At 46.2% G+C, this 12,121-nt stretch overlaps 1 protein-coding gene across 1 annotated transcript in view; it reads right to left on the bottom strand.

Annotated features, from left to right (window-relative positions):
* MAPK6 (mitogen-activated protein kinase 6) overlaps positions 1 to 425 on the bottom strand; it is a 29,250-nt gene extending 28,825 nt beyond the window's left edge. The window contains exon 1 of the mRNA XM_008927142.4: positions 224 to 425. The gene's annotated coding sequence lies outside the window, so the exon portion shown is untranslated. The remainder of the gene's footprint in view (positions 1 to 223) is intronic.
* Between the last annotated feature and the right edge of the window lie 11,696 nt (positions 426 to 12,121).

Below are 12,121 nucleotides of genomic sequence, written 5' to 3'. Positions count from 1 at the left end.
GTTCTAGGGACAATGTTAGGTATTCCTCTGAATTATCTAGAGGCGCTAGCTGACTAATATACAATGATTTTATTTCTCTAAAAGACATTATTATTTTGGCAATTCTCAAAGAGAAAGAAATGTTTCTAAGTGTTAGTTAGAAAGGTTGATCTTAATCCTTTATACTTCTGTCTCTCTAAACAAACAGATCTCAGGGGAGAATACACACAGACATTTAACTTACCATTACTGCAGCTATCTTTTGACTTCCTCAGTATCATTAATATTTAAGCAGAAAGAACAGAACAAACAATTATCCTAATGATACCACACCAGAACTACCACAGTAATTTTTCAAAAGTCATCCAGAAGAAGTGAGAAGGTCAATCAGAAAGCGTGAGGCAGGAATAGCTGTGCTCCGAAGAGGAGGGGAAGGTTATGTGGCTGTGATATGAGTAGTGCACAGCTGTTACTCTAGTAATAATTCATCATATTAATATTTAAATGAGAGGAGGAGGAGGAGGGCACGAGATTGTGTGTGACTCAACAGTCCCTCCCTGTCCTCAAGCAGAAAAATAGGCCACCAATAAAGAAAGAGCATTAGGAACTATAGAGTGGGAAGGTTTGTTTTCATTACCTCATGAATAAAAGTGGGCAAACTGGTCCCTGAAGAAGTCTAGAAATTATCCTGCTTTTACTATTGCAATTCAAATTCTGTCTCTGCTCTCAGAAGCAGCCATTACCTAATGAACAAATTGATCCAGCAACCAGTGCTCCAGGTCTGCATGTGGTGTTTCTTGGATTTCAGTGTACTTCCAGCAAGCTTCTACACTTCCTGCAAAGAGCTGCCTGCAGGAGTCTTGCCTGGCAGTTCCTTGCAGGGAATTGCTGAATTGCTGTTGTCTACAGACACATTTACAAAACCATTTCTTTAATGGTGGCTAACTCACCTCCAGGCTGGTTGTGTTACCTTGGCTCATCAGGGTCTGTGGATGGGCACGCTCAGGAGACCTGAGGAGGAGTAGGAGGAGCTCCCTGCAGGCTGGGGTGTTGTGAGGAGCAGAGCCTCAGCCCCGGGGAACCTGGGGGAGCTGCAGGAGGCAGAGCAGCAACACCCAGCAACAGCAGGCTCAGCATGAGGTGGAGGGCTGGAGGAAACAGCTGATGCAGGCATAACCCAGACAGATGTGGGTGGCATCCCTGGCAGGAGAGGCAGCCTGACTACACTTGGTTGCATAGAGGGTTGCACAACTGTATCCAATAATTCAATATAAACACACCTCTCACATGCTGGGTTTTGGAGGGTTGGCACTGTTTTTTTTAATTCTGTACAACTCCCTCCTCCTTGTTAGAGAAAGAGTGTTACTGTGGCAGCCCTGGCTGAGCATCGCCTTATTGGCTGTATAGCTCTAAAAAGGTAATAAGCAACCATTTAATCAGACATACAGACACAGACTCCAGAAGTGGCCATGAGGCTAAATAACAAATAGTTTGTAACAGAACAAATCCACAGAAAAGCATTTGGCTCAGTGCTCAGCAGGGTACACAAAGTAAAACCATTAGGAGATGCCAAACGCATGCAGTAACATCAGTTCTCAGCACACCACGGTAAAATCTTCATCAGAAATTTTCTGGTTTTTCCTATTCAAGCAAAGGCATTCCCCCCTCCTTTCATTTCATTAGCCTAATCCTCCATGATCAAGTTTGCAAACAATCTGAGTTAACACCGATATTATTTTTAGCTGATTGATATGAAGGTTTTATTTGCTGCAATCTGTACAAGAGGATTTGTGTTATTAATACACTGCAGAAAACACCACTTGTCAGGTCTTCTCCACAACCATTGTCAATGTCCTGGAAGACAAACCATTTAAAACCGGTCTCCATAGCTTGCTGCAAACGTTTGTACATAAAGCAGAGTCAGACCTCTGGACAAACTGGAGGAATGGGGAATACTGAGTAGATGACAAGAGGATGCAGGAAGATACCCTCTTCTCTGGTTTAGTAATTACACTAACACAGTAGTTGCAGAAGTTGGATTCTTTCTTCCTGGATTTTGGGAGGGCTGGAGGAACAGACCTGCCACGCTGGCTTTAATCCCCAGCAGAGCCCTCCCTCCAGCTCCACCACTGCTCCTGCCTCCTGAGTAGGACAGATACATGAGGTTGGAATCAGCCACTTAATGCACCTAGGCTGATATATCATTTTAAATTAGAAGAAAAACTGGTGAACAAAGGCTAAAAAGTCTTTGCAACCACTGAATTATTACTTGAAGGTGAATGTGTGATGGAAGATAAATATTTTCAGATACAGGCTGGGTGAGATGACAGATTTAATAGCTTCTGTAAAACACAACATTGTAACAGCTTTTATAACTGTCTTTGTGGGTAACCATCAGTTACCAGCTGGACTCGGTGGCTACTGGATCAGTGTACAAAGTTTGAGGAGGCACAGAAGCCCAGGCTCAGATTTGCTCCTTTCAGTGACAGAAGTTGCGAGTTTAATCCAAATCCATGGGCTTGGTTCATAAGAGGCTACAGCCTCTGTTGAGAAGTACCTTTGAGGTTAAGGCTTTTTCAGGCTTTGTGTAATGTCTGCTCAAATGCCACATCATTCCAACCTATGCTCTTAGTTAAAAAGGGAAAAAAAAAAAAGGCAAAATCACATTTGCCCTTGGAACAGAGGGGTCAATGTGAAGAGCCACGCTGGCACCACAATCCCCAAACACTCATCATATGCAAATTCTAATTTAATTAACATCACTAGGGCTTAAAGGTACAACCCCCATGTGCAAACTGCTGGGTACAGCCCCTGGAATGGTCAAACACAGCCTGCACCCATTCCCAAATTTCTCTTAATCAGACAGGCTCCATGGTTTGTCTTCCTAGTTGAAGGAAGCAGTCGAGCTTCTCAAAGGCCACACAAGAGGACAAACTCCCCTCTGGCTCTGCGAAGGCCACGTGGTCCACTTGAGATACTAAGAAATGCTCTCAGAAGTGCTGTGTCAATTTAGATTTCAAGTAACAGCAGCAAGGCTTACATAGTTATTTAGCAGTCAAAAGAGAGGGGTAGGCTTTTTATAGTCTAAACTTTATGGAGTGATAAAGATCTATTAATCATCTAACACACAGTTTATCTACAGACAAACAGGATTAAAAATAGAGCAGGTAGTTTCGTCTCCTTTTTTTTTTTTTTTAATTGGCATGGGAACAGAAAGCTGGCAAATGAGGAAGAAGAAGGTTGCTGAGGATGCTGAGCACAAGGCTATGGCTGAGGACTGCAACCAGAGCTGCCTCAATTGTTATATCTCCCTGATGAGAGGCCAGATCTTAGGTAACCTCAAGTGGCCCTTTTCTGTAATGAGGATCTCAGTATTTGGCCTATTCATATTTTTCATTTCTCTGATTTTGGTCCAGGAAATCACAAGGCTTGTCCTGGCATTTTACCACTGGAATCAGTGCAAAGAATTCTTTCTTTTAAGTGCTTGGCTCTACCTCAGAGTTTTTTAATCTTTCCTTTCCTAAATGTGACTGATTGATAAGAGTGTGCATCCCTGGGTAAGTTTTCAACTCATGTTCCTCATAGCTTAACTTGGAAGAAATACCAACAGTTACACTGTTTCCTTGGGACAGTCTGGAAACCCTGACTGTCAATAAATAATTTCTACCAAGTGAAACACTGACAGAGCTACACTGCTCAGCTGACTATACTGTGAAACATTAACCTCCTTCCCTGTCTCGTGGTGGCAGAGACTGTGTTTTGATGCTTTGTGACCCATGACTGACCTCACCGTGGACTCCTGTATTTTCAGCACACCTCCTTGAGAGTTGGGATTCAGTTACATGGCACCTATATTTAAAGAAGCAGATGGGAAACAGCAACTTTCATTTCTTCCTTGTCTCTACTGAGCATTATATACGATGAGAGTGGGGCAGATAATGCCAGGACACCTGTTCCTCATCCAAGGATGCTCAGTTTCCCTGATACACACCCCCAGTGGTGCTGCCTGGTGTAAGGGGCTCTGCCTGCCATCCCCTGGGGACCTGGCTGCTTTGCACACTCTGAAGAGCTGAGGGCTGGGGAGGAAGGGGAAAAATATGGTGCCAAGGAGAGTGAGGGAACTGCAGAACCAGGTGGCTGTGGTCACCCCCTGTGATGTAACACTCATCTCTGACAGAGCTCCCTGGACACAGCCATGCCCAGCAATCAGGAGCACCAGTGAGTCCAGTAGCACCACTGTCACCTCAGGGGTTTCTAAGGCTGAGTGACATGGGCACCACATGTTTGAATGCCATTACATGTACAGTTGTGCCTGCAGCAAACAGAGCACGAATTTGTACCCACTGCTGCTGGACAGGAACTGTGACACTGGAGATGCCAGGGCTGTCATTCCATGGAGCTCCAGGACCTTGTGATTAATTCCTGAGGGTGTCAGAGGGTGAGATGCTCTGGGAGACCTCTCCTTACTCCAACAACCCCCACAGAGAGTGTTTGCCCAGGAGGTCATGGGTGATGCCAGAGCAGCACGTGAGCAGGAGCCACCTCATCAGTATCCTAATTGACACCTATGCCTCTGGCTCTTCCCTATTCACTCCTTCCTACCTCACCCCTCCACTGAGTAAGTTTCTTTACACCCACACTTCTCCACACCCACAATTCTCTCTGCTCCACCTGTCATAATACACAGGCTGGCTGTGCAAGCCCACGACACACTGTTCAGTCCCATCAGCAAGCCCAGAAAAGAAAGCCTCGTTCAGGACCCTGCTCTTGGGGTGCCAACCAAGCAGAACACCAGACCTCCCTTCCAGCCAGGTTTCCAGAGGAGCTTTATCCCTGATGGCATTGCCCTGCACAGGGATCCATCTCAGGAGAGCTGCATGACTTTGCCAAGCCTGCACCAGCAGCCCAGAGCTATTTTGTAATTAGAATGATTAACTCAAACAAGAGAAGTTGTTAAAAGAGACATATAGAGAAGAGTGTTTTGTGGAAAGGGCTGGGTGAGGAAGAACAAGGCAATTTAATGTTCTTACAAAGAGCACTGATCCAGAAGAGAAAGATTTTTCTTTTCATTAAAAACCAAACCAAACTCCACTTTTCCCTCAGTGTCAGCAGATTGCCCAGCCTCCTGCGGAAAGGCTGCTACAGCCCTGCCCGCTGGCCCAGACCTGACAGTGCTGCCCTAGGAGGAAAAACAAAGCCAAACTAAACAAACAAAAAGCCCCACTCCTACTCCGAAGTCAGCCCTGCAACCTGAACACACCAGTCAGTGCACAGGCAGGACAGCTGAGGAGAGATTAGGGCAGTGTACGGGAACAAGCTCACACAGCTCAGAGTCCACAGCTCCTGGGAGGGCCCCTGGCTTCCACCAGGGCTGGACCAGTCCGGCACAGGCAGGTCCTTCTCCCCCTTGTGCCCTGGCTTTCTTTGGAGCTTGTGCTCCCAGGGGCCCTGGGCAGATCCTGAGGGACACAGGGAACAAAGTACATGCCATGTCCTGGCCAAGCTCTGCCAGGGACAAGGTAACAAAGGGCCCTAAGCTGCCCTGTGCTTCTGGAGGCTCAGATTTTGGGCTGCTCATTTGCATGCTCATTAAGAGGTGTCCAGTACTGACCTCCAAGGCTCGGCAGGAAAAAAACAAAGGAAAATTCCATATGGCCCTCAGCTGTCTCGATGTCCAGTTAGCACCTCTACTTATGAGAGCTGCCACTGCCAGGCCAGGTACCTGAGGCTGGAGTGCCCACCACTGAGGTTAATCACACTGCAGATTTGGCACCAGGGCCTCAGCCCTGCCACCTGTGTGGGCTGCTCTGCCTGCTGGGTGCTGGCCACCTGGCCAGTCCTTGGCCTTCTGCTGGCTCAGCATGACAGAGTTGTCAGTGGAGCTGTCTATGGGATACTCTCTTGTCTGGCATCTCCCTCCAGAGCTTGTGGTCAAACTCTCGTTATTTTGCCTTCAGCATCAGCAACTCTCATATAGAGATGCTCGAGCAGGCTGAGATATTGCTTGAGAAACTCAGCACTCTGCTCTACCTGCTTTACCTGCTCAGCCTCCCCTTCAGCCTTCCCTAGGCCAACCTAAAGTAATTTCAGCAACTTGGATGGTAAAACATTTAGTCTTAAGGTCACAGCTGGGAGGAAACTGTAACAGGGCAGCTCAGATACAGCTATCCTTATAGAGTCCTACAAATTCATAGAATCATGGAATCACAAAATGCTTTGGGTTGGAAGAGACCTTAAAGATCATCTAGTTCCACCCCCTCTGCCATGGACAGGGACAACTTCCATGAGATCAGGTTGCTCAAGGCCCCAACCAAGCTGACCTTGAACACTTCCAGGGATGGGGCACCCACAACTTCCCTGGGCAACCTGTGCCAGTGCCTCAGAGTGAAGAATTTATTCCCCATATCTAATCTAAATCTACCCTCTTTCAGTTTAAAGCTATTCCCCCTTGTCCCACTACATGTCCTTGTCAAAAGTCCTTCTCCAGCTTTCTTGTAGTCCCCTTTACATACTGGAAGGTGCTCTGAGCTCTTCCTGGTGAAGCCTTCTCTTCTCCAGGCTGAACAACCCCAGCTCTTTCAGCCTGTCTTCATAGGAGAGGTGCTCCAGTCCTGTGAACATCTTTGTGGCCTCCTCTGAGCTTGCTCCAACTGGTCCATGTCCTTCTTATGTTGGGGGTCCCAGAGATGGGTGCAACACTCCAGGTGGGGTCTCATGACAGCAGTGCAGAGGGAGAGCTCTCTGAAGATAGATGTTTGTTCATAAGAGATGTCAGTGCCTGCTGTACATGCCCAACCATGAGAGGTAAATCCATAAGGAGTGATTCACTCTGCTGCCTATGGACCTGACCCAAGAGGTTTGGATGTGTATATTCAGAGACTAGAAGCATAACATCTACAACAGATACACCACCCCAAACATGGAAATATTCCTGCCATGTCCTCACTGTAGCTGGCTCAGTCTTGACCCTGTAAATGAACAGTGCCCAATGTTGGTGAAGGTAGCAAAACCTCTGTCAGAAGCTCAAACTGTGGAACAAACAGAAGTATTACAGGGAGGGAGAACAGAGGGAAGAGGAAAGGGAAAAAGGGAAGGCAGAAAATTCAACAGAGGTTATATTGTGAGTGAGGATCAGGCAGCTTAAAGTGCCATAAAATCCTTTATACAAATGTTCTTGCAGTAAAATGAAATAGCAGCTATTCTCAGGGAAACTGCAGCTGCCCTCAGTGATTATAACAACAGCCTGAAGGATGCCATATTTTTTCCTTTTTGAACCAGTTACTCTCACTGGTGGTATGTACCTGTATACTTACAGAGTACTTTAGATCAGCATATCAAGTTCGCATGAAAACTGTTTAATACATTTATACACCCAGGCTGGATATGGCTTTGTACAATAACCATTTCTCATGGTGAGATAAGGGACAGAACTGAATGAGCCACTAACTGTCCATCAAAGCACACACAGGTTTATTCATGACTCTCCTTACCCCTGGGAACAGATAAACAGTTTAGATATCCCTCAATTAAATCTCTCCAGGACCACCTAGCCACAGATTTGTTTTTGATTTCTTACTTTTTAAACCTTTTGTCCCCATCTGCTGAGTTCACTACAGTCAAGGTTGGTGCAGTATTACCCTTTTTTATTTCAATCCTTTCTTTTGCCAGAAGGTTAGTCAACATTTTGAGTTCCACCCCACTGGCTCAGACAAAATCTCACTGATTGCAAAGATGAATGGGGCTCATTTCCTCGCTTTGTCCCATGGGACTAGAAACATACTTAATAATGCTCCAGGTTACATATGGCTCATATATACTGCCAGGGCCTCCCAGCACTGCCTGCTCCAGAGCAGATTTCCTGTATCCCAGACAGCTTCCCATTTAAACAGGCACACACTTCCTTCCCACCATGCAGGTGGGACTGTAAGTACCCATGACCCTGCATTATTAAGCCCATATCTTCTGAGCAGGCCACAAGGGCATAGTGGAAGCAAAAGGGTAGTGTTTAAGCCACCAAACAGCTATTCTTTTATCAGAGCAGCAGCAAAACCAGCACTGTACAGATCCAAAGAGGAAACTCTGCCATAATAAGCTTAGATCAGAGTGCAAAGTAGGTGGAAACATGCCAGTTAATGACTTCCAGCTCCTACATGCAAAGCACACTAGAGGAGGACAAATGGAGCAGTGTCTGTCCTTAGCCTGAGAAGTCACAGAGCTTGCTTCTTCTAGATGCTCCATTTGTGCATTGGGAGAGGGGGTGGCATTAGGGGTGGACAAAAACAATGACACATAGAAACACGATGCTCATTTGGATCTCAAATCAGACAGGCTTTCCCAACATTCTGTGGTATTAATAGTTGGATCTTCATTTATCCCAGTACAGACAGAGCTATTTCATGAATTCAGATATCACACTGAGTCCTGAGACCAGTACTGATTCTCCTCAGGGCTGGGAAGACACGGAAGGGAGGGAGGGCTGGGAGCCCACTTGCATTGGGCCACTTCTTTCCTTACCCATGAATTTCAGAACAGGCATTTCCAAAATATACTGAGCTCGTCATAGAATAAGGGGCACAGCCACAACCTCATCCTTCAAAGGACAGGGAGAAATCCTCCAGCATGCAATTAGGACTGCAGGACAAGGGGAGGGAAAGAAAACTGCATCTTTGAACTGCAAGTGGATTAGCACTGAAATAGAGATTGAACTCCATGACATACAGTCCTCTCAGAATCCGGGCTTGATAACAATCCAGACACTGCCCACGAAGCAGGACCAGTGACTACCTGGGAACCAGCAACAGGCCCAGGCCAAAGAGAAGCACGTCAAGAGTCTCTAAGGTTCAACCATTATATTCAACACACACCCAAAGGGCCAAGAAGTCTGTAGGACTGTACTGATAAGCAGCAGGACTGCCTCAGGCCATGCCATCACTCTGTGTCATCATCCCCACTACAAAGGGTTGACCATTCCCCATGTTTCTCAGATGTCTGCCTTTACTGTTCACCACTCTTGCAATCAGAGGGAAGTTTGGGACTGAAATTCCAGACTGCCACCCTGTTTGCCGTTAGAGCACCCAGCCATGCCACTCCCCTGGCCTCAGATTAGACCTCCCCCAGAGGGATCACCTCCACTCTGTCCTGCCTCTCTCCCCCCTCGCCCCTCCAGAGGCTGAGCAGCAGGTCCTGTCTCTCCCAGCTCCTCAGCCAGGGCTACCCGAGAGAGCTGATGGCCAGTGCATCACCAGGCACTGTGCTGTGGGGTCTCAGTGTCACACACAGCAGACAAGGTTGTGGTGCCCTTGCTGGGAGAAGGATCCAGACACCAGCTGGAAGTCCCTGAGATAAAAGCTCCTATAGAGGGAGAAGGGTGAGAAGCAGAAGGATGCACACTGACTTTGCTCTCACTGAGAGACACCTTTACAATCCAGCACCCTGGGAACAGAAAAGAGGGTATTCTGGGGCTGAACAAACCTGAAACTTTAACTTTCAGAAGTCGGGTGATTGTTCTGCCTGATTGTTTTGCAGCATGTGAACCCCATGTTAAGTGCAGGTTTTCCACCCAAAACTCAAAGTAAAACTGCTGAAACCACAGACTTTTACAGAAGCTCTGCCCAAAATAACTACCTTAGCACAGGTTTGCTGAAAATTCAAATCTCTCTTGTGGGCAGGGCACAGGGTTTCAGGCTGGTGAGGAGAACAGAAGCTGGGGGCCTCCATGGGAAGGCCTAAGGCAGAGGGAGAGCAGGAAAGCTGGGAGCCCAGCCCTGCTTGCCAGAGCAGCAGCCCATACCCAGTGCACCCAGCAGCTCTGCACATCTATTGCTTGAACACCAAAGCTGTTCCTCTGAGCTGTCAGCATTTCTGAACATCAGTCCCTGTATGTGATGATGAAGTTCTTTGCCTTAATTACCACATCTGTTTTGCTGCCCACTGGGAATAAGGACTGTAAACTTTTCCAACACTTGCATGAGTGATTTTCGAGCTTCTGCTCCTCCTGATTCATGACCACTCTGCAGTCTGCTCATGCTCCAGCCATGACTTTGTGCCTTCCCTCTCTATTGTAATCCAAGCTGGGAGCCTACTTCACTTACTCTTTTTAGCAGCCTATTCTCCATATCTGTTATAAACTCAGCAATGCTAAGAACGTAGGACACACCAGTGCTTGGATGGAATACCTGATGTCAGGAATAGCTTCCCTGGCTCCTTGAGTGGAACTGCAGCTTGACAAACACCACTGCAAGCCTTGGAGAATGTGGGAACAACTCTTCCCCTCTATGAGCTGGATATGTTGTTCTTCACCCTGGATAACAGGCCATTCTGCACCTTTCAGCCACTTCTTAGAGCTGCCAGGTCAGCCAGAAGCTCCTCTTTGCTTTCTTTTCTTTTTTTTTTTTTTCCTTCATAAGCCACAGACAAAAGAAAACCACAGAGGAAAGAAAAGCCTTTAATCAGCATTGGAGATTTGGCTACTACACTACAGCTCTCTCTTTTATTTTTTAACCAGGCAGATCTATAGCAGAGATAAGCATATGCTTAAGCAGTTTGCTGAATCAGAATCAAAAGAGTACTCAGATTCTCCACTCAAAAGTTGCTTTGATACCTCAGCTATGTGATTCACTTAAGCTGTACATGCAAATGAAATAAATATTTTTTTTTCCTCCCATGATTTTGATGCTGATATTTCTTTAGGAAAGAGTGTATGTCCTCTGTCTAAAAGATTTCATTTTTAATTTGGCAAGACTGATGCTGCTGGGTGGTACGAACAGACGGTCACCTTGTCTGAAGTGACACTGACAGGCAACAGATTTGGTCCCCAGGAGTCAGGCAGCTAAATGCAGTCTGGCAACTATCTGCTATTCAAAATACTCTTAAATCTCTGCTCTGAAGACACAATATAGACAAAAAAAAAAGCCTTGACATAACAGCCCTGTCTCTAACACCAGATTTTCTCAATACAGTAAAAAAGACAAATTTTCCTACTAGAGTAGTTCTGCTGGCAGAGCATCTCCCAGTTCAGTAAGTTAAATAACCTAAACAGGAAGAAGATTACATTGATTTAATTATATATACCTACAATGGCATTTTAATAATACAGAAATGGCATAACTTTTTTTTTCTTTAACCAGCATTTCATTATCATAAGCTTCTAATGTGGGCCTGGCCTTAAAGACCTGTGGGACAAATTTAACCTATAAGTCATTTCATGCTGGAAAAATCTGTAACCATTATCCTTTGCAGATGCAGAAGCCAGTGCACCCTGCTACACAAAGCAAAGGCACTTGCTTTGGTGTTTTTTTAGAGAGGAGACTTCACTTGACTTTAATTTTTCCCCTTACAATAGAGAGCAACCCTGAAGAGTTTTGCAGACAGCTTTTCAAAATAAACACACAACGTCACACTGCTGCTGGGAGGAGGGAAGGGACAAGCTCTGCTCCTCAGGGGCAGGAAATGAGTGCTAGGGGAGCAGGAAGACTTGCAGAGGGGACGGCAGGTCCTTGGGAGCACCCGAGCCAGGGCCGGCTGCTCCCAGCCCCACACAATCTCCATCGGTGCAACATCGATTCCCATCAGACCAACAGCCTCAAGGCCAGGCTTTGTGGATCATTCCTGAAAAGCTTTTTACTAAGAAAAAAACTAAACCAACAAACCAACCCCAAACGAACCAAAGGAAGGCTGAGATTTGAAGTTGCTTCCACATGGCTTTATGCTTTAAAAATCAGGAAGGACGGTGCTGTAGAACCTGACCCCCTTGGTGACATATATACTGCAGGGGTCTGTAATGCAACATGGTGCTGCATATCTGCTTTTTATACACGTATGAACTGAAAGTCCACATTAATTTCTGTAGTTAATGACCAAGAGATAAATGAATGGCAGCAAAAGCAGCCTCCATTTGGATCAATACTGGTCTGAGTCTTGGCAGTGGTCAAATGGGAAGTTTGCAAAGCAGGCCTGGAGGAGCAATTGGAAGAGGCTGACCTCAGTGTTAAAACATCCTTCCTTGCATTTTCTCCTTGAAGGGCAGATGGTTGCATGCAATCAAGTTGGGGCAATTAAAAAAATTACCATTCCAGTGGTCGAAAAGTTGCATCCTGATCAGTTGAAACTCCCTGTAGGTGACTGGGGATGTCCTGCCTGATTG

The sequence above is a fragment of the Manacus vitellinus genome, unplaced genomic scaffold (genome assembly GCF_001715985.3).
Source record: "Manacus vitellinus isolate BGI_N305 unplaced genomic scaffold, ASM171598v3 scaffold_16_pilon, whole genome shotgun sequence".
Classification (NCBI taxonomy): Eukaryota; Metazoa; Chordata; class Aves; order Passeriformes; family Pipridae; genus Manacus; species Manacus vitellinus.
The sequence above is the reverse complement of the archived record's forward strand: the minus strand, read 5'-3'. Positions and strand labels throughout refer to the sequence as shown.